The sequence below is a fragment of the Pan troglodytes genome, chromosome 10, assembly GCF_028858775.2.
Source record: "Pan troglodytes isolate AG18354 chromosome 10, NHGRI_mPanTro3-v2.0_pri, whole genome shotgun sequence".
Lineage (NCBI taxonomy): Eukaryota > Metazoa > Chordata > Mammalia > Primates > Hominidae > Pan > Pan troglodytes.
The window spans coordinates 120,837,671-120,860,835 of record NC_072408.2 but is presented as its reverse complement, the minus strand read 5'-3'; the positions used below and the strand labels follow the sequence as shown (position 1 = coordinate 120,860,835).

Genomic DNA, 23,165 nt, shown 5'->3' with positions numbered 1-23,165 from the left:
CCATGGGGCCAGGCAAGATGGGAGCCTCTGGCAGAGGTGGCGGCATGTTTGTTATTCCTGCCCCACCTTCTGGAATGGGGGATGGCGGGTGTAGCCTGTAGAGGACGTTGAATAATAACTGGAGAAAGGCCTGCTCTGGTTCCCAAATAAACAGGCTCATGAGTGATGAGGGGGGACCCCCTTCTCTCCCACCTCCACCCAGGGCAGCTGCAGCCGCCAGCACTGTGCACACGTTTCTTACACGAAGGCGAATAAACACCACCAGGACCCACTTCAAAAGACTCCAGGAGCAGCCGCTGCTGATGGAACTGGCATGCCTATAGGGGGGCTGGGCCCGTGCAGAGGGGCTAGGGTGGCCTCTGGTAACAGACGGCCCCAAGACGTCCAAATACATCAGTGTGGAGGCCTCAAAGACCCAGTGACTGCGAGCAGGAAAAATAAATAATGCTGTTATCTCTGAATTTTTCCCTTTGATCTCGTTTCCCCTCTCTCTCCTGCCATTGCTTTTTCTCCCCACCCCCTTTCCTGATTTTTCTCTCTCCGCTACCTTTTTTTAAAAAAAAAACCTTTTCTCCTTGCCATTTGATTTATGCCCCCAAACAGCTCTGAGAGGCTGTCGTCCCCTGATGAATTGGTGGGGTTGTTCTGCTCAGAGACCCCGAGCAGGCGGCTGGGAAGGGAGCGAGGGGAGGGCGGGATGGTTCCTTCCAAACAGGGAAGACCTGGCCTCAGTGAGGGGGATGCTGTATGGACACGTGTGAGCACGTGTGTGGGTGTGTTCCTACTGGCACACACCAGTGTCACCTACAGCAGCAGTCCCCAACCTTTTTGGTACCAAGGACCAGTTTTTTAGAAGACACATTTTCCAGGCTCGGAGGAAGGGGGGGTGGTTTTGGGATGGTTCAAGTGCATTACACTATGGTACACTTCATTTCTATTAAATTGTAATATATAATGAAATAATTATACAACTCGCCATAACGTAGAATCAGTGGGAGCCCTGAGCTTGTTTTCCATCAACTAGACGGTCCCATCTGTGGGTGATGGGAGACAGTGACAGATCATCAGGCATTAGATTCTCATAAGGAGCATGCACTCTGGATCCCCCAGGTGGGCAGTTCACAATAGGGTTCGCACTCCTATGAGAATCTAATGCCACTGCTGATCTGAGAGGAGGTGGAGCTCAGGCAGTAACCCCAGCCAAGGGGAGCAGCTATAAATACAGATGAAGCTTTGCTCACCTACTCACAGCTCACCTCCTGCTGTGTGGCCCACTTCCTAACAGGCCACAGACTGGTACTGGGCTGTGGCCCAGGGGTTGGGTACCCTTGACTGAGAGCTTGGACCACCTCGGCTTCCACTTGGTTTTGTTTCTGAACCAACATAGGAATGCAGAGAAGTGGTTTTTGAGCCAATGTAGGAATAAGAAGAGGTGGTTTCTGAGCTAATGTAGGAATGGGGAGAGGTGGTTTTCTGTCATTGTTGGGAGATTATTCAGAGACCATTAAGTGTCTACTGCATGCAAGGCTCTAGGAATCTAGGGGTAAAGTCAGTTGTGACTTAGGGGCAAAAAACTTGTGACGTTCTGTATCCATCAGTGCAAGGTTGTGCCAAGACCTCAAGCTCTGGAACCAGACTACTCAAGGTCAAGTTATAGCTCTTTAGTTCCCTGGTGCTGTGCCCTTAACTTAATGAAAGCAGCTCAACCTGTCTGTGTCCAGTTTCCTCACCTATAAAATTAGTGTAATAAGGTTTGCCTCATAGTATCAAATGAGTTAACACTGAAAGCACTTAACAGCAGCTATGGGGTGACAACTAAAGTCTTCAGAGAAGGCTGTGTAGAGAGATAACAGTGGCCAGAACAACCTGTGCAAAGGTCCTGAGGCTGAAGCATTCAAGGAATTAAAAGCAACTCCCTTTAGAGGCTGAAAATTCAAGGGATAAGAATGAGTCTAGAGAAGCTGGCCCTATAGTCTTATAGGACAGGATTGGCAATTTGGTCTTTATCCAGATGGCAATGGGAAGCCCTCGAGGACCTAAGGCAGAGGAGTGATGAACTGTGCATTTAAAAGATCCATGTGGCTGGCTGGTACCTGGGAACAAAGGCCAGGAAGGGAAGTAGATTACTGAAGTTGCCTAGATGGGGGGACGATGGTTGATCACTGTGGCTTTGGATGAGTACAGTTGCTTCTCTCACTCTCCTTGACAGACAGCAATGAAGGATTATAGAAGGAACTTGACTGAATATAGTACATGGAAAAGTTAAGGTAGCCTCCCAAGTTTGAGCATTTGGTGGTACCATTGACTGCAGCAGGAAAGGCTGGCAGTGTTTTTATTATTATTATTATTTGCCAAGCGGCAAAGGAGACTGAACAGCTGAGTTCAGTCTCAGAGCAGCTGAGTCCATCTTTCACACCTATGCAGGAAATATTTGAAGCCAGAGCTACTAAAGGAATAGGAGTCTGCAGGCAGGTGGCTGAATGCCCCAAATCAGGAAAACTCAAGGCACCTAAAACCTGCTTTGGGAAAATTATGATCAGTGTCTTCCAAACGTTGCTACACACTAGGATTTTTTAAAGTATTGATGCTTGGCTTCCAATCCCAGACACTGATTTTGTATGAGATGTGACCAGGGCATCAGGGTGGCTTTTTAAAGCTGCTCAGGTAATTCTAATGTGTAGCATAACTTGAGCCATTGTAGTAAAAACTCTTACCCTAGCTGCATGCCAGGCATTGTGCCAAATAGATTATACCCTACCTTTAATCTCCATGACAGCTTCTCTGAAGGTTTCTCATCTATAAGGGGAGACAGAAGTAACTGCTTCACAAGGTTAAATAACTTGCCAAAATGACACAACTAACATAGGTTATATGTGAAACTTGAGCCACTTGACTCTAGATGAAGGGCTATAACCATCACACTATATTGCCTTCCCGTTTGAGGATAAAGCAAGGAGAGATGAGAGGTGGTAAAAGCTCATCAAAGATGAAGACCGCCATCTTGGAAACTCCTTCAAGCTTCCCATGTGTCTCCAGGGAGCAGAACTAAGAGTGACCATGGGTGGGAGGTCTCTGCCATCAGAGCTGGTACAATGTCTAAGTTTCTCCTTATTAAATTTCTTTTTTTATAGTTAACAATAATTTATTTTATATTTCAAAATAACTAGAAGATAATTGTAATGTTCCCAGAACAAAAGATAAACGTTTCAGGTAGTGGATATACCAATAACCTTGATTTGATCATTACATGTTACATAGTATCAAAATATCACAAATGCTTCCAAATATGTACAACTATAATAATTTTAAAATCTTTTTTAAAAGACTAAGAAAATTTAAAAACAAAATTGGAGTCAGTCATCTCAAACCTTGCCACTGCTTTATCAACTAACTTTATGTAATAATCTAAATCCTTTGTTGTCATTTCAATAATGTTTATAGCATCTTCACCAGAAGCAGATTCTTTCAATAATGTTTATAGCATCTTCACCAGAAGCAGATTCCATCTTAAGAAAGCAATTTCTGTGCTTGTCCATAACAAGCAATTTATCATTTGTGAAAGTTTTATCATGAGACTTAGCAATTCAGTCACATCTTCAGGCTCCACTTCTAATTCTAGTTCTCTTGCTATTTTTATCACATCTGCAGTTTCTTCCTCCACTAAAATCTTGAACCTCTTGAAGTCATCCATTTGGGATGGAATCATCTTCTTCCAAACTCTGACTATGTTGATATTTTGACCTCCTCGTGAATCATGAATAGTCTTAATGGCATCTAGAATATGAATCCTTTCCAGAAGATTTTCAATTTACTTTGCCCAGATCCATTAAAATACAAGCATGTTTTGTTTTATTGTGCTCTCCAGTTATTTCTTAAACACTTTTTTTCCAGTTCCACAAATACTTCCTTTTATTATTTTTTCCTTATTCAATTTCATATGGGCTACCCAGGTTGGAGTAAAAAGCATTTGGTTGGTGGTATCCAGGGAGAGATGCTGGACTCAGCTACTGCTTATTGGGAACATTGTCAATGTCAGGCCCCTGGTATTGATTTTTCTATCAATGACCCCTCAATGCTTAACACCTTAATTCTATGTAAAAGGTCTAGTCTATTACCTCCCTAGTATGAAACCAGAGGCCAAGGGCTCCCTATCCATCTTGGTCACCATGCTCTTGTTAGGCTAACCTTTAAAGTGTGTCTACATTATAGCCCTTCCCTACTCCAGAATCTACCACACTATATGGTTTGATTCTTCTAATTAGGTCTTTACAGTATTATATGAATAAGCCACAACTTGTCTCTTCTACTTTGGGAATTTGATTTCTGTTTGGGGGCTATCATGAGCAATGCTGCTATGGGTGTCCTTGGACTTGTCTCCTGGGGCTTGGGGCAGAACTACTGTGCCACACAGCACAGAGGTTTTTACATTGATTTTTCTCAAATGATGTCAACCTGATTTCCAAAGCAGGCTAGACACTCCAGCAGTACATGAGAATGTCTGCTGACAAACACCTCTCATAACAGTTGTCTATCTAAAAGAAATTCCCACATTCAGTCACACCCCTGTACCCCCCTTTTTCTGTTCATTTGATCCTCAAACTGTGTCTCTGAGGGGGAGGTTATAGGACCCCCCATTTAATGGATAAACAAGCTGAGGCTCACCCAAGTCACACTGGGAGGGGGCAGATTCAGATCTTACTTTCCACCTTGTTCTCAGTAAGTTGTTACCTTCAATGTTCAGTTCCTCAACTGAATCCCCGAGAGTGTATAGCACAAGGACATATCCCGTAGGTGAAGAATAACTCTTCCTATAGGAGTTGACTCAATTCTCAAAGTACGGTGGTATGGCTCTGTGGCTTCTGTAACTGTAGACCATTATAAGGCTGGCCTCATGCTTAAGGATCTAGGGAGGCAATGCAGGGGCTGGAAATAACAGCTTGTACTTTAAAATTAGACTGCATGAGTCAAGTGCTAACTCCATTAATAGCTAGTCTTTTAATCTTGGGTAAGTTGCTCAACCTTGCTGGGCCTCAGTTTCTTCCTTCTGAAAATGGGAATAATAGCACCTTACTGTTGGCGTTGTGGTGAAGATCAGATCATGGCACATGGTAAGCAGTCAAAAGTCAGATGCTTTTATGAGGACATTTGGAATATGTAGCATCCCACCACGTTGCCCCCCACACCACCACCACCACCACATTGCCCCCACCACCACAACCACCACCACCCCCACCACGTTGCCCATCCCCCACCCCCACCATGTTGCCCATCTCCCACCACCACCACATTGCACGCCCCCCACCCACCACCACCAAGATGTCTCCCCACCAAAAAGATGTTTGGAAAACCTAGTCCCAGGAGTTAAGGTATAAATGTTGAGGGAGTTTTATTCTAACTCGGATCCACAGCCACATTTTGAAAGGAGTGTATGTGTTGTGGGGGGTTGCTGAGGTTTGCTGGGAGGAATACATGATTAGAGTGAGGAATATCCTTGTGGCAGCCACCCTCACATCCACATTTCCTGCCTGCCAGTCCATCAAGCAGGAATAAAATTCCAAATGGACAATATTCCAAACAAACGATAAAATAAAGCCAATTAAAGGGATGGATAAAACTAGAAAAGGTTAAAATAACAGAATTAGTGTAAAACAACTCCCTCGACTAGGTTGAGACCCCTAGATATGTGTTCTTGGAAAACCCCGTACTCCCTTGCTAGAGCTGCTTACAGTGGTAATTGACATGTACTTTACAACCTTCCCAAGGCAAATGGGAGAGGCAAAACATATGGATGGTGTCTGCCTTCTGCAGGGTTGTATCCCCAGCACCTAGCATAGAGCCTAGCACATGGTGTATGCTCACTAAGTGTTTTTCCTTTGCCCACCTTCAATTTTATTCAATGAGGCCTCTGAAACTAAAAATCACAAAAGAATAAGATAAAACTTATGTAAGGCACAACCTAAGATGGTAAATGGCATAATGGTAAGATGGTAAATGGTATGAAATGAAGAGAAAACAAATGGAACAATTATAAAGTCAAGTTGGAAAACTAAAATCAGCTAAGATGAAATATATCAATCTCAGTCTTACTCTTTTGTGTTTTTAAGTTCATCCGACCCTCTAGGTCATATATAAGAAGTCTGGACAGCTCCAAGCTAAGGTAACCAGACTGCAAAAGAGGAAAGTTTTGCTCATCTGTCCTCCCAAGTTAAGCCCCTTGGCGGCTTCTTGCTGAAAACTTCATTCTTCTATCTTCCCACTGAACAAGATCTTACACCATCCCTACCTCATGAGTGGGCCTAGGTGACAAGACCTCAGGCTTCTCTTGACACATTCCTCTCCATCAGAAAAGCAGATGAGTCTGTGCCCAGCATTCCCAAACACAAGTACCTTGTTGAAGCATCCCTTTGAGAAAAATATCTTCTCTTCCTGGCTTCGGTAGCAATAGCCTGCTACAGTTACCCACTTATTCCAAAGAAGTTTTCCAATTGAAACCATTTGTACAAGCCTCAAACTATCCCTACGCTTTATTGGGGGATTTAGCAGGTATCTAGATTGGTCAGGGCAAAAGGGAAAAGGAAGGTAAACACCAAAATGTGGTTCCATAGCACCTGCAGTTGAGCATCCAGAATTGTTTAAGCCCCAGAAGACCCCACTAGAGAAAGATCTCCGTGTTGGTCCAGCCAACCATGGTCTGTATGCATAGGAAGGGAGGTAATGCAGCAGTCAAGAATGTAGGCTGTGGGGTCAGATGGCCATCACTTAAATCTGCTTCCACCACTCACCAGCACTTGATCTTGGACATACTTCACATCCCTGAGCCTTACCTTTTTTTCTCCTGTAAAATGGTGATAATAGTACCTATTTCACTGACCTGATGGGATTTAGTAGATTCCCATATGTTAAAGGGTTTTTACTCCATGTTCCAGGTACTGTTTATCTCACTTCAGCTTTCAAGTCACCCAGCCAACAAATGTTGAGCACAGAAGGAATAACAATTATAGCAGCTGAGACTACTTGGACTCTATCAGATGGGAGGATACATTTCTTTTCCAAGGTTATTGTGAGGATCAGGTGAGGTTTGCACATACTCTTGCTTCGTGGACAGACTGAGTCTACAGAGCTGTGTTTAAACTCTGGCCCCTCAACACACTGTATGGCTTTGGGCAATGACTAACCTTACCTACCTGTAAAACGGAGATAACAGAACCTCAAGGTGCTGCTGTGAAGGTTACATGAAGCGAGACATGTGACGTGCTTGGCATGTGGTAATGACTTTGTAAACACAAGCTGCAATTATGTGTGTAGAAAACCTTGGAGACAGAAGATGCAGTAATGAAGGACAAGACTTTCATGAAAATGAGTCAGGTGTTAAAATAACTTAATGTATGTTTGGTTCTCTCGGTAACTCTACTCCACCCCCACCCCATTCTATCATTGTCTGTCTTTCTAGTTCTCTCAGTTGAAAAGACTCCACTTGAGAAGGCCCCAGCCCATCTGTTTCAAAATACAGGGAAAAATGCCAAATAGCCTCCCCAGCTGGGCCCTAACTGCCTTTGATAAAAAGGATGAAGAGAGGTGAATTCTGAAAATTAAACAAATCCTGGTGTCTTTGAAAGGTCACCCGGCTCTGACGTTGGCCGTCCCGTCGGTGACAGACTGCAGGGCCAGCCGGCAGGAAGAAGGGAGCCTCAGGGGCAACTAAAACCAAAGTCTAGGGTGGCCAGAGAGGAAGGCCCCAGGATGCCACTCCCAGCAGGTAAGCAGCCTGCAACGAGATGATGGAGACTTGTTCTGCAGAGCTAGCTGTTCACAAGTGCCTTGTGAACACCTACTGTGTATAAGCAGCAAGAATCAAATTCTGTCCCTCCATGGAAGAACCCACTTTCTAGTGGAATGTTAGCACTTCCCTCCGTCCCATCAGCAGACAAGGATTCTATCTCCAGAGGTAGACTTCTGATCTCTCAGCAGCAACACAGATGAAGAGGATGGTTCCAGGGCTTTGACTTCACTGGGATGCTGCTTTTCATGGGAACCTGCAGGAGAAATACCATCATCACTTCTAGGTGTGTACATTTCCCACCTCCCCCAAGACTGGACAAAGCAGTTGGGGCTGGGGGTATGTTTTCCAGCAGCCTGGCTCCTGTGTATGGCTGAATAGAGGGTCTAGACCCTGCTGTGCCAAGGAAACAAGAGGGAGGACAGGGCCACCCCAAGAGACCTGGGAGAAGGAAGCCAAACTCTTGGCTACAGTGCCTTTAAAACTTCCTGTGACTGTGACTGCAACCACCAAGCAGCAGACATGCCTTATTTCAGCCCTAGGTTAATATCAGTTACTTCTATTGTCCCCATTTGATGTATGGCAAAACAGGTGTTGGATCCTGGCTCTGCTACTTCTGAGCTATGTAACTTATCGCTCAGGAACTTGCCCCAAGTCCATTCTATGCAATGGTTAAGGTTCTCCATTTCCACAGCACATCCACAAGATCTGAGAGGAGAAGAAAGCAAAATATTCTCCTTCAATGGGTTAGAGACTGGTAGAAACTTTACCAACAAGTGACAGCTCACCCTACCTTAATCAGAAGTGTCAGTGCCTCTTTTGTAGGAAGGATGCATGAGCCTTTCCTAGGCAGGCTCCAGCCCAGAGGATAAATCCTCCTGAAAGCCCTTAGAAAATGGAAATGGAAATAGCCAAACTGGAGTTGACTTCCTTGCCTTTTCCCATACATTCAGAAACCTATACATGTATATGAGTTGCCTTAATCAAATGGGATACCCCCAAGTTCTATATCTTTTAGTGGCTCCTGGTTCAGTGATAGTAATCTGTACATGGCCAAGATGCAAGATATGACTTTACTATCAGGAAATATTCAGTCTAGCAGGAGACACAATATTATACAAGTGGGTTCATACTCCCTTGTGACATCACCGCCTTATTTTTGTATTTAATAGAAAAGACAAATGATACTCTATCACCTGCCAGTTCTATTACAGTAGATTTGCAGGGACAAGGAGAATAGAACATCATTTGGTAGGAAAGGCTTGAGTCAGCCCTGGGTTCAAATCCCAGCTTGGCTATTGTGACCTTGCATGAGTTGCTCAGTAACCCAAAACTTCTGTAAAAGGAGCCTGATGGCCACCTCAAAAGGTTGTTGTTAAATTTTCAGGTGACATACTTAGCAAGTTGACTATAAATAGCAGATGCTACATTATCCACCACGTGATGCAGTGGTGAAGAATATTGCTGTGAAAACCAAATGTAGAGGATACCAACCTGGTCTGGCACTTACTAGCTAGGGAGAAGAGAGGTTAAAGGACCCTCCCAAGGTCAGTTTGCTCAACTAGAAAGTGGGATAACAGTACCTAACTCATTGGACTGCTGTGAAGATTAAATTAAACACTTGAAGTCCATAGAATAGTGCCTGGGACATAGTGTTGGGAGACTATTCTCTATAGGCGACTTACATTCCTGCATGTCTTCTGAGCAGAAGCACTGACCTTTTGTTCCAGACTACCTCTTCAAGAATGTTTATATAATCAACTGCCTTGGTAAATACTGTCACCACCCCCCTCCACCGCCTCAGAGCAGAGGGAAGATTCATTTGTTGTCCTGTGTAATAAAGACAATGTTGCTTCTCAGGCAGGTCAGACATGTCTACTTGCAGTTCTTTGTCTGGTTCCCTAGGCTCAAGGTATCTCAGCTGCGGTGTGAACCTGCCACATATGTAGCATTCACCTGGATTGCTCTGTGCCCAGGTGAATGGGAAAACTTGGACAGCAAGGAGGAACCCTCAAACTATCGATGTTTATTCTGCTTGCTGTGCTTTGAGTAAAAAACAAAAATCCTTTGTCTCTGACCCAGGAGTCTCATGTCATCTTGACAATGTGTTCAAGGTATAGTGGCTATTTTTAAACTATAACTATCATTTGCTTGCTATTGCAAATAGGGCCAACATCAGATAATTTTCACCCATGGAGATGGACATGTGAGGCTTAACTCATCTGTCCCTTGTGGAGCTCTTCTCTAGGACCTAAAGGATGTTTTGAATCTAGATATTCACTCATTCTGTTATCTGATCAGAATAAAACTTATGCCTATAAATCAGAAGTTCAGGGATCACATAAAGGTAGTGTCAAGTCTGTCCCTTTAGCTACTTCAGTCAATTGGTGAAGAAAGGAAGACCTCAATTGAGTCAGATTTTCATCTGGGATAATATTACAAGAGACTTGTGAAGTCATGTCCTGGTTCCAAACCCCAGCTCCACTACCAGCTTAGCTGTGTCATCTTAAGTCATTTGCCTCCCTCTCAATTTCCTCATGTGTAAAATGGGGATAATATTTTCATTATTTAATACTTGAATAATCATAACATGTCATTTCAAAATATCAATTTCTACCAAAACTTCAAAGCATACCTATACCTCAATTGAACAGCATTGCTCACTCACCTTCTAGACTTTCCCTTTACTAGGCTTAATATTCATTGCTGAGTGTATCACTATCTGCAATTATATGTTAATGGTTTCCAAAAATGGCCACCGGCACTTCCTCTCCTCCCTGTATACACTTGCCACTCTTCATAGCAAGAGGCGTTATTAATATTTTCTCCTACTCCTGAGTCTGGACTGGCCCTGGGATTTGCTTTAGCCAATAGATTGTAGTGGAGGTGATGTCTTAGGACTTCAGCCCTTAAGGTTTGCAGCTGCATCTTTCCCTTCTTGCAGCCCAGATGCCATGCTGTAAGGAAGTCCAAGCTGAACCGCTCAATGATGAGAGGCCACATGCAGAGAGACCCTGGGGGGTGAGAGGCCATCGTAGTGTTCCATCTGAATCACCAGCTAAATGTAAGCATGCATTAACTTCAGGTGACTTAGGGTAGAAGAACCACACAGCTGAGCCCTGCCCAAATACGCAACCTGCAATATGAGAAATGAGCAATCATTGTTGTCTCAGGTTATCAAGTTTTGGGGTACTTTGTTATGCAGTAATTTTATTTTTCCCCTCACTAGGATGTAAGTTCAATAATGCAAGGACTGTCTTTTCACCGTATCCTTGAGCCCAGCATGGTGCCTGCCACTTGGTAGTTGTTTAAATATTAGATGGTTGAAGCCACTTATTCACTCAAGCAGGCGTGGTGTTTTGTTCACCATTGTACCTCCAGTTTCTAGGCAACAAAACTACTGTCCCTTTGTTGATTAGAGGCTACTTATGTATGTTTTTAATCTGGAATTGCCTATCTCTGTAATAAGTGGAGATGAACAATAATATAAAACAAGACCTGGGAACATCCTGACACTTAACCAGGCAGCCAAATGCTTATGTGCTTGCTTTCAAAGGGGCATGCTTCTCAAATTCTGGTCCTAATTCTTCCAGTAGCTCGAATGAAGCCCCATTCTTCCCCTACCCTGTAACATAAAGTGATCATCTAGCAGATGAACTCTGCACTTTCATTCCCTTAACACTGGTCTCCACTAGAGAGAGAGGTGTCTTTCCCTTCTCCCACCCAGAACCTCACTGGTTTGGCTCTGGGTCTTAAGAATAGAAAGATCTGAAGAAGTGGTCTCTGTTCTCCCTGACCCAGCTCTCACCCACCTCCCAGCCGAAGAGTACTTTGGAGAAAGAAGTGAGCAACGGAAAGATGCCCAGCCTCCTGTAGCAGTGCTGCCTCTTATCAGTCCCCCAGCACCAGAGCCCTGCTGCAGCCCTCCCCTCCCCCAAGGCTGGGCCTGACAAGTTTGTACATTAGCACTTTTCAAAAGCAGTGTCCACTTTGGGAAGGGTGGCAGGGCCCAAGAGCAGCCACTTCCTTTGACAAATGCCAGTGCTGACAGCTGAACGCTGTCTTACAAACCCTGGCCCCTGCTGCTCCCCAGGAGGTACTGGGTAGAGCAGGAAGAAGCTCAGAGGTAAGTCATTCACCAAGGAGAGTGAGCCCCAAGATGACATCTGCTTGATAGAAATCTACAAACACATGAGAGAGGCAGTGAGCTCCAGGACTGTTACCCCTGGGATCATGCTCTGCAGGTTCCTAGCTGTGTCTCTTGGGCAACTTAGTCCATGTTTCCAAACCCTATTTCCCTCATCTGTGAAAGAGAGGCAATTACTATGCCATATAGTTGCCTATTACTGCTTAATGGATTGCCACAAACTCAGTTGAAAACAGTACATTTATTTTCTCAGTTTCTGTAAGTCAGGTCAGCATATCGCTAGACTGAATCCTCTTGAACCAGGGTCTCATGAGGCTGCAATCAAGGTGTCTGCCAGAAGTTCCCTGGAAGGACCCACTTCCAAGCCCCTGTGATCACTGGCAAGTGTTGGTTTTTTGCAGGTTGTAGGATTGAGGACCTCAGCTTCTTGCTGTTGGCTGAAGGCTGCCCTTAGTTCTTTGCCATGTGGGCCACCTCAACACAGCAACTTGCTTCATCAAAGACAGCAAGGAGAGGGGTTTGCTAGCAAGACAGTTGTTAGGACCATAGAAGTGACATCCTATCCCTTTTGCCACTCCCAGCTAGGAGCAAGTCACAGGTTCTACTCATACTCAAGGAGGAGAAAGAAGGTTGACAAGGGCCCCAAACACCAGGAAACAGGGACCACTGGGGAGAATCTTAGAGCCTGAGATGCATCAGCTCCTTCATTCCCACCTATGAGTCAGCTGTATGAAGTCTTTAATGCATGGCCTGGGTTTTCTGTTTAATTCCTAGCATTCAGCATCCCAGCAGAAAGCAGATGGAATATTCAAATAAAATCCCTTCATTAAACTCATCTTAAAGGTGTGGAAAGGGAGTAAGCAGGGACACTAAAAGGAAGCAGAGAATTGTCCTGGGGCTGGCAAACTGCATCCCTACTTATGAAGGGGAAAGGGGTGGGGTGCAGTTCCCTGAACATAGAGGAAAGAGCCATATGGAAAGGGCTGCCTGACAGTGGAGGAGCAGCTGCTGGCCAACCAGTGGCCCAGCCAGCAAGAGAAGGCTGGGCTGAAGCTAAATATCCTGACCTCTCTCTCCTACCTCTGACTTCCTGCTGGGCCTTCCAGTAGCAGGGCTCCCCTGGAAGTCATAAAATGAGGGGAAGCCATTGCATCAGTCCCTACCTCAGTCCCAGCTTCTCCAAAGAAGTAAAGGACAGCTCTGGGGACTAACAGCAGATCTTGCAGTCATTCATATCAAGCAGTTTTCAAGGCAACTAGTAAACAAAAGTAGAATATGTTTCATGATTCCAGAGATTGGAATCCCTACTTGATTTTAAACCTTGGGGATCTGTAGACCAATATAAAGCAGTTTATGATCTGGAGCAAGAGTCAGCAACTATAGCTCATGGGCCAGATCTGGCCTGCCACCTGTTTCTATAAAGCTGGGTTTTTGGGGTTTTGTTTTTTGTTGTTGTTGTTTTGACACAGGGTCTCACTTTATCACCCAGGCTGGAGTGCAAGGGCGCGATCTTGGCTCACTGCAGCCTTGACCTCCTGGGCTCAAGCGATCCTCCCACCTCAGCCCCTGAAAGTAGCTGGAACAACAGGTACGTGCCACCATGACCAGCTAATTTTTTTGTGGAAGCTGGGTTTCACCATGTTGCCCAGTCTGGTCTTGAACTCCTGAGCTCAAGTGATCAGCCTGCCTCAGCCTCCCAAAGTGCTGGGATTACAGGCATGAGCCACTGCACCTGACTTCTATAAAGTTTTATTAGAACCCAGCCATGCTTGTCTATTTGTATATTGTCTGTGGCTGCTTTCATAATAAAATAGCAGAAATGAGTCCTCATAATAAGGATTATATGGCTCCCAAAGCCTAAAATATTTAACTAACCCTTTACAGAAAAATTACCAATCTTTGGTCTGGTAGAAAAGCATTTTGATTAGAAAAATAAGCCTTTTAGAGGAAAGAAGTAGGAAGAAATTAAATATTCCCATCTTTAAAGACAAGCATGTGATTGGCAATTAATGTACAGTGTCTTGATCAGAGCACGGGATAAAAGTCCCCAACTGACACTGCCTCTGAGGTACATTTCAGAGGTTCTATTTAAAAAGGTAAATATGAAACAGTCACAAGGCATAACAAGGTTAACCCAAACACCTATTTTGTAATGCGCTTATACAATCCTGGGTGCTCAGGGCCAAGAATGCCTTCTAGACTTGCACTGAATATCTTTACTAAAACCACTGTATTAGTCTGTTCTCACACTGCTATAAAGAACTACCTGAGACTGGGTAATTTATGAAGAAAAGTGGTTTAATTGACTCACAGTTCTGCAGGTTTAATAGGCATGATTGGGAGGCCTCAGGAAACTTAGTCATGGCGGAAGGTGAAGCAAGCATGTCTTACTATGGTGTAAAGCAGGAGAAAGAATGTGTGAATTGAGAAGTGCCACACACTTTAAACCATCACATCTCATGAGAACTCACTATCATGAGAATAGCAAGAAGGAAATTCACCCCTATGATCCAGTCACCTCTCACCAGGCCCCTCCTCCAATTTGGGAGAGTTGGGTGGAGACACCAAACCATATCAGCCACCAAATTTCTATTATAAAACTTACTGTAACAGAATCCCCTTCTTGCCTTAGCAAACTCTTCCTTATCAATAGTTGAAATTTAGAAGAAAATAGTCCAGCTTATTCACTCAAATGACCAAGCATCTTTTTATTATAGGTCCCAAGGGAGGTGCTAGGGCTATTTCAAAGTTTTAATCTTTCATTCCCCTGTCTGGATCTTAATCTCAGAGATGGTCCCCTCCACCACCTATGTGAGCCCTTAAATCCCATTCCTTTTGTTTCCAGCCCAAGCCCTCTTTTCAACACACCACCGAGGAAAAGGGGGTTGAGGGTAGGTGGGACAGAATGTTCCACACCTGATATGGTTTGTATCTGTGACCCTCCCAAATCTCATGTTCAATTGTAATCCCGTGTTGGAGGTGGGGCCTGATGGGAGGTGATTGAATTACGGGGGTGGATTTCCCCTTGGTGCTGTTCTTGTGATGGTGAGTTCTTGATCTGGTTGTTTAAAAGTATGTAGCACCCTCCCTTGCTCCTGCTCCTGCCACGTAAGATGCCTGCTACCCCCTTTGCCTTCTGCCATGATTGGAAGCTTCCTGAGGCCTCTACAGAAGTCGAAGCTATTACGTTTCCTGTGCAGCCTGTAGAACTGTGAGCCAATTAAACCCTTTCCTTATCGATTACCCAGTATCAGATTTTTTTTTTTTTTTTTTTTTTTTTTTTTTTTTTGAGCAACAAGGCTGTTTATTTCACCTGGGTGCAGGTGGGCTGAGTCTGAAAAGACAGTCAGCAAAGGGAGATAGGGGTGGGGCCGTTTTATAGGATTTGGGTAGGTAAAGGAAAATTACAGTCAAAGGGGGTTGTTCTCTGGCTGGCAGGAGTGGGGGTCACAAGGTGCTCAGTAGGGGAGCTTTTGAGCCAGGATGAGCCAGGAGAAGGAATTTCACAAGATAATGTCATCAGTTAAGGCAGGAACAGGCCATTTTCACTTCTTTTGTGGTGGAATGTCATCAGTTAAGGCAGGAACCAGCCATCTGGATGTGTACGTGCAGGTCACAGGGGATATGATGGCTTAGCTTGGGCTCAGAGGCCTGACATTCCTGTCTGAAGATCGGCATCCGTGATGGTCTAGGGGACTTCCGAGGTGATGGGGCAGCATCAGTCTTCAGCCGCTAAGCCAAGAAGATCTGGTAAGGAGTCAGTCAGAGAGCCTTGGGCCAGAGTTCCAGGGGCTCTGGAAGTGGCTGCCGGGTGAGTTGAACAGTCCGATTTTCAGTGGGGTCCGGATTTGAAATTGGTGAGATGTTCCTTGGGCTGGTCGGTCTGAGGACCTGAGGTTGTAGTTGGATCTTTCTCATGGAGCAAAGAGCAGGAGGACAGGGGATTGATCTCCCAAGGGAGGTCCCCTGATCCGAGTCACGGCACCAAATTTCACTCACGTCGGTGTGAAGAGACCACCAAACAGGCTTTGTGTGAGCAACAAGGCTGTTTATTTCACCTGGGTGCAGGCGGGCTGAGTCTGAAAAGAGAGTCAGCCGTATCAGATATTTCTTTATAGCAATGCAAGAATGACCTAACATAGCAGCAGACCCAGGAAGGACTCTGGGCTTCCTGAATCTATTGAGTGTGCTATATACTCACCAGATGTGAGACCCAGGGCAAGTCACTTCCCCCATAACCCTCCCTCCCTCCCCTCATCTCCCTGAGGGAGTAACATTTCCTGCTTCATCCATGTCAGAAGGCAGTTATGAAGCTGGAAAGATCACGGAAGGCTGGAGACTGTATAATTCCACTCATGAGGCACCTAGAGTAGCCAAGTTCAGAGAAAGAATGGTGGTTTCCAGGGATGAAGGGGGAGGGAGAATGGGGAGTTAGTACTTAATGGGTACAGAATTTCAGTTTTGCAAGATGAAAATGGTTTTGGAGTTGGATGGTGATGGTTGTATGAGCATGTGAATGTACTTGATGCCATAAAAGAATACCTTCTAAAGAGAATCGAGGCTGGGAACAGTGGCTTATGCCTATAATCCCAGCACTTTGGGAGGCCAAGGCAGGTGGATCATTTGAGGTCAAGAGTTTGAGACCAGCTTTGGCCAATATGGTGAAACCCTGTCTCTACTAAAAATACAAAAATTAGCCAGGTGTGGTGGCATGTGCCCATAATCCCAGCTACTAGGGAGCCTGAGGAAGGAGAATTACTTAGAACCTGGGAGGTGGAGGTTGCAGTGAGCTGAGATCATGCCACTGCACTCCAGCCTAGGCAACAGAGCAAGACTCGACTTTGTGAGCACTGCTGCAGAAAGAGGACTTTCTCTCTCATGGCTCTTGGGTTTTGCTGCCACCCATAGCAGACTCCCAAACCCAGAGCCTTTTTTTCTATACAGCTGTTCCACAGCCTCTCCACCCCAGCCCATCAATCACTCTGGCCCTGCTCTCATCCAACTCCCCAGGGCCATCTCAGGTAACACAGTCATCCATCAGCTATGCCAGCACTCTCCCCTTCTTTGCCCACCTCACTCAACCCTCCAGCCCCAGGCTCGTCTCAGAGCCATCTGCTGTTCCTGCCTCTCCTCTGCCCTTCCTAATCATCTTCCACCTGGACAAATGCAGGAGGGGTGAACCAAGGCAGGTACTCTGGCAACAGAGATCACCCTGCTTGGAGAAGATTGCCTTCTTGTCTCTGTTCCCAGAGGCTCTAGGGTTCTAAGACAGCACTTGTCAAACTATAGACATGCACACAAGTCACAGTCTTGTTAAAATGCAGAGTCTGACTCAGGAGGTCCAAGTGGGGCCTGAGTTGCTGCATTTGTAACCTACCAGGTGATGCTGATGCTGCCAATCTGGCCACAGCTTGAAAAGCCACATCTGAAACACCACCCGGTTCCCCCTCTGCCTGACCCTGGGGGAGGACTTCTGAGAAGGAACTTAGTTGATACTGGGATCTTGCTTGAATTTGCAGTGACTTCAGTTTAACTTGAATAAAACTCGACTTTGAGGCAAGTACCAATTCATGGAGCTTGTCTTCATCCATCTTGGAGAAAGCTATTTAGCAGATGTTGAGAAATTATTTTTACCAAAGGAATTAAGGGGGGAAGAGACAAATCTTCCTTACAGAAGAAACCCAAATAACATAAATCAATACAACCCCATCCAGGAGGTGGAGCTTAATATTCCTTTTCTCTCCTCCCCACCTCCCTAAAAATAAGAAAAGGATGAAAATTATGGCTCTACAATGGAGAGATCCGGCAGCTGCCACCTTAGCTGAGTGATCAAGGTCAATACCATTTGGGAGGCAGGAGGCTGGGAGATGAGAAAGATGCTTCACCTCAGGTCGTCTTCTTGGGAAGCATCACCCCAGGATCCTCATGTGAAAAGCATCAGACCAACAGCAGGTGGACATCCTACAGAACACCTGACCAGTACTCCTCAGAAGTTAAGTTCATGAAACAGGGAGAGATGGAAGCTTTGACCTGAGAAGACTGGAAGAAACTAAGATATTAATACATGAGAACCAAACACAATGTAGAATCCCAAAGAAGATCTCACAACAGAGAAAGGCACTGCAGTAAAGTTGTGAAATCTGAATAAAGTCCAGGATTCACAGTAAAGTCCTGAGGTTGGTTTCTTAGTTTTGATGAATGTCCTGTGGTCTTGGAAGATGTTCGATTGAAAGTGTGAGGAGTATGGAAACTCTTGTCTTTGGGATGCTTTTGTGAATCTAAAATTTTCTGAAAACTTTTTGAATAATTAGCCTTACATGGATTAGGGTGTAACTGGGAAGCTGTACTGTACCAACGGGGATCTTATGAGAGTATCTAAAATGACCGGAAGGAATTATTGTATTACTGCATTGTTTTATATTTTACTATCTCCTGCCAACTCTTCTCCAAAATAATTCTGTGCTAATCCATGGCATCTGGTGGGTGGGAAGATGCAGTGGGACTGGGCTGCCATAGGTATAGTCAGTGAGAATGTGCTTTCTGTGAAGGATCTTAATAAAAACGAATTAAACATTGGTCTTTTTATTGCTATCTGCTGGCAATTCTAAAGTCATAACTTTTAACCTGGAAACTGGTAGGCATTGACAATTGAAATTAACATCACTGTCTGTCCCTGTTATATCTCGAAATAAGCAGCTCAATTGTTTTTTCCTTGGCTTAGGTATTTACCTGCCCCTAAAAGATGAAGCTAGATGACTAATCAAGACTAACAAGTTGTTCATCAAGATTCCCCCCAACTCCCCTCCTTACTGGGCCAGAGCCATGTCAGAAGGCTTGCCCAATCCTAGTCAAGGCCCAGCCTAAAAATTAGCCCAAGCCTTAGACCTCACAAATACCCTGCCCTATTCCCCATTGTGAGATACCTCAAACTATCAGGGGTTCTCCTTTACTGCAATGAGTCTGAACTTTAATGTGGGGTTTTTCTCAAGTAGTTTCTTTGGGAAGTTGACAGATGCATCACATAAAAACCTACACATGCACAAAACAAGCACAAAGATGTTTATGTGCAGGATGACTAATAGGGAGAGTTGGCAGCCACCTATGTGTCCATCAAGGAGTGATTAAATAAACGCTGAATGGTATCCTACAAGAGGAGCATGCTAACTAAGCCAGATACACTGAAGCTGGAAATGTTCACCCCATTCTGAGATGCACTACATTAAAAATACCTGTAATTCTAAATATTTTGAAAATGATCCTCTTTCAAAAATCATGCCTCTGAGGCTGTCTAGGTGTATATATTTGAAATATAAAAATGCATTGAAAAAAACTGGAGAACTGGTGACAGTCTTTGGGGAAGAGTCAAGAGAGACTTTGGCTTTATTTCTTTGCCCTTTATACATTTCAATTATGTAATTATTTGCATAATGAAAATGCTCTTACTGAATTTTTAAACAAATTGTCTATTTCTCTCCTGGTCCAGCATCTAGGGTACTTCTACAGTTATGATTCTGAGCGTGGGTGATGGCTCATCTGGGCACCTACTCTCTGCAAGGCTGTGAACCTGATCCTCTGAGTAATCTTCATGACAGTCCTGAGGGGGTGAAGTTGTCCCCACTTGGGGACAGTGAATGATGGAATGATCTGATCCCACATCTTCTGCCAAAGCACACACCATAGAAACAAGTACGAAGTGCATTCTTAATTCTTCATGACAGGTGCTGCTTATTCTATTTTTAAGGCGGGAAATTGCAGGTTATAGAGAATAAGGTTTTGCATGATTATAGAGCTAGTAAATGGTGGGTGGGTGGTAACTATCTCTTCAGGCTGCTGCTTAGAACCTGTATACTCCCCATTCTCATCCCCTTGCATCTAAGGTTCCTGTTCCTCAATGGAAAACCCCTTTGGGAAGCTGATTCCCCTGCAGCTGTAGAGGGGAGTTTGAGGTTCCCTTGACTCTTCTGTTGAATGACTGCTGAATGAAGGTATCTCCCCTAAAGAGAGCATTTCTGACACTGTCATCATCCCTCCAGTTCTCCCAGAAGCAGACCTTGAGACAAGGAGTTGTGTGCCAGGGAATTATCAATGGATTGTCTCCAGGAAGAACTGGGAAGGGAGAGGGGAAGCAGGATAGGAAAGAGTAGAATTCCAGCAAGGGTATGATTTCAGGCAAATCCCAGCCTGAGCCTGATCCTGCAGGGTGCTGTGGGGCACAGTGTAGCCTCTTTTTTTTTTGTTTTTTTTTTTTTGTTTTGTTTTGTTTTGTTTTTGTTTGTTTTTTTTTTTTTTTTTTTGAGACGGAGTCTCGCTCTGTCGCCCAGGCTGGAGTGCAGTGGCGCGATCTCGGCTCACTGCAAGCTCCGCCTCCCGGGTTCACGCCATTCTCCTGCCTCAGCCTCCCGAGTAGCTGGGACTACAGGCGCCCGCTACCACGCCCGGCTAATTTTTTGTATTTTTAGTAGAGACGGGGTTTCACCGTGTTAGCCAGGATGGTCTCAATCTCCTGACCTCGTGATCCGCCCGCCTCGGCCTCCCAAAGTGCTGGGATTACAGGCGTGAGCCACCGCGCCCGGCCACAGTGTAGCCTCTTAATAGGTCTTGATTCCCAGCAAGGGACCTGGGCTTCTATTGTCCCCACCAGTCAGTCACTGCATGGGGGGCTGCCCTAGAACATAAAGTCCCAGACACTTCTGTCTCTGTGGGTGAGGCTAAAGCAACTCCAATACCCCCTGGGAAGTTTCATTGCTTTCATCTCTTGTGACCATCAATCTATTGCAACGTGCGCTGTAGCCTACCCCACCCCCAGACGGCTGTCCCTCTGGTCGTTACTGTCCTAGTCCCAGGACCAGGTGGAGGTCTCCTTACAAATCCTATCTCCCTTTTGTGAAATGAAGTGGTCGTTTGCAGTGTTTTAAAGGGAGAATGAAATATTCCAGTCAGAAGGACTTTCTTCTGACAGCATGTTACATGAAAACTGCCAACTCTTTATATTTAAGACTTCTGTCTACTCAATTCATTGATCCCCCCTCCTCCCCCTCCCACAACACTTAAGCTATGTAGAAGTGAGTTTCTCAAAGAACTATCAGGAAGTGTGAGTTTCTCATTCTTTTGGAAAGCAATCTAGTGAACTCTAAAATTCCAAAATTGCATGGCCTTTGACCCAGCAAAACTCTAGCCTGGCAATAGTAAGTACAATAGTAAGTACTCGACAGACACACAGTGGTGTTGACTGTAGCCCATCTTATAACATCCAAAGAACTGGGCATGACCTGCACGTCCACCCATAAGGAAGAGGCTAAGGGTGGTGATCTGTCTGGACTGTGGAACAAGCTTGTCCAACCTGTGGCCTGCAAGCACCCCAGGATGGCTTTTGTGGCCCAACACAAATTTGTAAGCTTTCTTAAAATATATTTTCACAATGATTTTTTTTTTTAGCTCATCAGCTATCGATAATGTATTTTATTTTATGTGTGGCCCAAGACCATTCTTCCAATATGGCCAAGGGAAGCCAAAAGATTGGACACCCTTGGTGTGGAATACCATGCGACTGTTAAAAAGAGACCCATGAATTCTATGTTGAAAATGTGTCCGGGATGTATTAGCAAAAAACACACACTGCAGAATAACAATACAGTGCAAATTCCCCCCTCTTTTTTTTGAGACAGGGTTTCTCTCACCCAGGCTGTAGTGCAGTGGTGTGATCATAGCTCACTGCAGCCTCAACCTCCCGGGCTCAAGTGATCCACCTCAGCCTCCCAAATTGCTGAGATTATAGATGTGAGCCACCGTGACTGGCCGGCAATCTCACTTTTGCCAAAGTGGGTAAATCCTACATGTATGCATGTTTACATAAGAATGGAGAAAAGTGGGGGAAGTAATACATCAAAAGATGATGACTGGTTAGTCCTGAGTGATTGGACAGTATAGCTCTCTGCATTACTTTTCCTTAAAGATACAGCTTTGTAATATTGAATAAGTTACAAAGGTAAACTTTAAAACTGAAATGTTGGGAGCTGCTGGTTGAAGCAGGAAGGTGGAGCAAGCCTCATTCCTAGCCTCCAGCTTCCCTCTTCCCTCCTGTTCTCCTGGGCAGGCATGTGGATTGCAGGGCATCACCTCCTTGGTCCTCCTGGGACATCTCACATTGACACAGCCCACGCTGCTCAGCCCACCAGCTCTCAGCAGGCCTGCTGCCCCTGACCTGACCCCGGTTCTCTGAGAGGTTGAAAGGCCATGGTGAGATAACCCAGCTCCGTGCCCCCACCTGGCAGAAGATCAGTTAAAAGGCATCCAAGTGGAGGACCCCCGTGGCTGCCTATTTAGAGTTCCTTCAGAGCCTCCCGTGATAACAGCCACCATGGCTGAGCGCTTACATAGCAGAGCTTACAGCTAAGAGCATGGACTCTGAAATAAGTCACCTGTCATCTCCAGGCCTTAGTTTGCTCTTCTGTGAAATGGGCATAACGGTACCTCTCAGAGTGGTTATAACTAAAAGATCATATGCATGAAAAGACACTGCATGTTGCATGTTGTCATGTGGGAACTAAAAGTTGATCTTGTAGAGTAGAATAGTGGTTACTGGAGGATGGGAAGGGTCAGGGGTGCAGGTGGAGATAGCCCAAGGTAGGTGAATGGATACGAAGTTACAGCTAGCTAGGAGGAATGAGCTCCAGTGTTTTATAGCATTGTAGGTGACTGTGATAGCAATTTGTTGTATATTTTCAAATAGCCAGAAGGGCAGATTTTGAATGTTCCCAACACAAAGAAATGATCAATGTTTAAGGTGGTTTTTATGTCAATTACCCTGATTTGATCATTATACATTGCATAACTATTGTAATATCACTGTACCCTATAAATATGTGCAGTTATGTCAAATAAAAGCAAAAATGCTAAAAAAGATGTATATGGACTCATATTCTCTTATCTATGTTATATACTATTTTCTGTATATATTCTCACACATATGAACAGAGCCAATATTAAGCATGTACTCTTGTCAGTAATTTGTCCTTCGAATACTAGATAAGAGCTCTGGTGCTGAACTCAGACTGGACCTGGTTTTAAATCCTTGCTCCGCAGATAACTAAGTCTCCCAAGACAGCCACTATGATTGACAGGGAGGCTGGAAAAGTGTCACTCTATTGCTACCCCTTGCAGAGCTGGTGTCAGATGGGAAGTGTCTGTAAAATTTAGGGCCACTTGGATGAATTTCTTCAAGAAAAGACCATATGGGCTAGA

General features: G+C 44.8%; 1 long non-coding RNA gene across 2 annotated transcripts; it reads left to right on the top strand.

Moving 5' to 3' along the window:
- The first annotated feature begins 13,320 nt into the window (after window positions 1-13,320).
- On the top strand, window positions 13,321-22,819 carry LOC134807511 (uncharacterized). 2 transcript variants are annotated; one of them, XR_010148156.1, is made up of 3 exons: window positions 13,321-13,512; window positions 19,408-19,610; window positions 22,018-22,819. It is a non-coding gene; the product is annotated as an uncharacterized LOC134807511 (long non-coding RNA). The 2 variants fall into 2 exon arrangements; XR_010148157.1 differs by lacking the exon at window positions 13,321-13,512 and adding an exon at window positions 15,990-18,100.
- Window positions 22,820-23,165: the final 346 nt, after the last annotated feature.